Below are 2,328 nucleotides of genomic sequence, written 5' to 3' on the forward strand. Positions count from 1 at the left end.
AAAAAAACAAATTGCGACCAAATCATGTGCTCGTGTGACCAACTGAGAAAGTTATTCGCAAAAGAGCGACCAGTGGGAAGAATGAGTCTGGAGCCCTGATGATGCTGTTTTGTTTAAAGTTGTTTAAGCAACTTAATTATAATTGGTTTATAAACATTATTTGAAACATTATGCACTTTTTTTCACAGAAACGTGCATTAGTAGTATTTTGCTTGATGCGCCCTCTTGTGGCCTCGAGAGAAGCAAAAAGCTTTTCTTCACCCTAACTGAAATTATGCATTTTAAAATCAAATATAATTCCAATTTTGATCATATTTAAGTAAAAAATTTGAATTTAGCTTTTCAGCCATTTTGACAGCCCTAGAAGTAACTGTGAAATAGTTTAAAGTATAAAATAAGAACCATCAAATCGTGACATATTAAGTTGTAATTACAAAAAAATAATAGTTGAAGTCGATATTATGTGCCAATTATGACTGTACGATTAATTGCATTTGCGATAATATCGCGATATGAAAAAATAAGAATCGCAGAGGCTGCGATTACACTCAGTCACATGACACGCGAGAGTAAAGAGGTGTGTTAGATTTGAAGATCGATCGGCGTATGACATCAAAGTACAGCGAGAGAAAGCATAAGGAGACGTCTGCTCTCTTATAGCTCTCACAGTACTTTGATAAGCCTCTAAGCAGCACTACTTCAAGTCGAACACATCTAAGCAGTCTTCAGAGGAAGCATCAAGTTGGCATGCTACAGTGTTGCAAAGTCCGCGGTTTGGGGTAACCCCTCCAAAAAAAGTGTATTTCACCCCCTGGAATGCGATTTTTACCAGTGGACCCCCCCTCAAAACATGATTGGGCAGAAAAAAGAAAAGAAATAAAACGGTAAACTAAACAGCCAAAGGACGTAACTTAGAATGGGAGATGGATCGGTTTGTGAAAGCGAAGAGAAAAGTCATAAATGAAGTCGCACAGACCCAGGCAGGTGCTGGTCATTCACAAGCTGTGCAGAAAATATGACGAGGCACATCTTGCTGTCGGCTTCACTCACCGTGTCTATAACGGACGCTACAGTTGTCGCATCGTGCCGCAACAGCGCTACACTGGACGCGACAAAGCGACCGTTGCAAATCATTTTAACTTTGTGTCAGTACGTCATAAATAGAACAAGGCATCACACTGTAAAAAATAAGTGTAATATTAACTGTAAAATTTTGTAAAAACGCTACAGAAAAAAACTGTTAATAGGTTAACAGTAAGTTCCCGTACTATATACAGGGAAAAACTGTAAAATATCTTACCAGACATTTCATGTAATTTTACAGTAAAATACAGTTTTTAGAAGTAAAAATAACAAATCAATGTATAATTTACAGTCAAAAACTGTAAACTGATATTCCCAGAATTCCCTGCATGACACTCCACATTTGAAAGTATTTTGTTTAAATAATCATGTTTTTTAATAGTTTTTGTTATTAGTTATGTATATTTGGGCTTTGTTACATCTTCTGTTGTTTAATGAAAGTTTAATGCATTATTTAAGTATCATGTGTGTTACCATGATGGTGTTTTGTGTTTGCATGAATGCACCTTCTATATATTAGTATATACTTCTGATTATAATGGAACTACTGTATTTTGCCACTTGCGTCCGGTGTAGACACGGTGTTTAATGTCGTTGGTGAGGAGGAAAGCCTGTGTGTGTCCTATGCCTTAGCGGACAGCATGAAACCCACAAAAATTAAATAAATAAATAACAGAGAGAATAATAATAATGTTATTCTGTGCTATTTTTTTCAATGTTTCAAGTGATGCAGGTGTTTTTTTTGTTCCTGTAGGTTTTTTAAATTAAAAAAGCATACATTTTTCATAATGTTTAGTGAAATTATTTGGTAGTCTGAGGTGGGATGGGGATTCGGGAAGGGGGGGGTTTCTTATAGGTTTAAAGGGGGGCACGACCACTGGTATACCAATTGAGAACCACTGGTCTAAAGTTAACAGATAGTGTTTAAAAAGTGCAGTCCACGTTTACATATGTTTATTACAGTGACTTTGAATTACCTAGTGTGGTAAAGCAACAGATTTGGGTTTATATTTCTGCAGTGTGATTTGTTACTGACTTTCATATTAATGTTTACACCAGGCTTATTTGTCAGTGCTTTATGTTGTCATAATTATTACATGCTTACAAGGTTGGAAGTTCAACAAATCAGTCAACAATATACTGTCAATAAAAATGTCATTTATATCAATTCATGCATCACCTAATTTCATCGTAACATATAGGCCTGGCCTACAGAAAAGAACATTTATGTTTAATCTATCTAAT

General features: G+C 35.6%; 1 protein-coding gene across 1 annotated transcript in view; it reads left to right on the forward strand.

Moving 5' to 3' along the window:
* Positions 1-2,328, forward strand: part of LOC107555500 (SET-binding protein-like) — an 89,021-nt gene that overhangs the window by 22,697 nt on the left and 63,996 nt on the right. The gene's annotated exons all lie outside the window — the stretch shown is intronic.

This window comes from Sinocyclocheilus grahami, unplaced genomic scaffold (genome assembly GCF_001515645.1).
Source record: "Sinocyclocheilus grahami isolate Dianchi unplaced genomic scaffold, SAMN03320097.WGS_v1.1 scaffold535.1, whole genome shotgun sequence".
NCBI classification, from domain to species: Eukaryota; Metazoa; Chordata; class Actinopteri; order Cypriniformes; family Cyprinidae; genus Sinocyclocheilus; species Sinocyclocheilus grahami.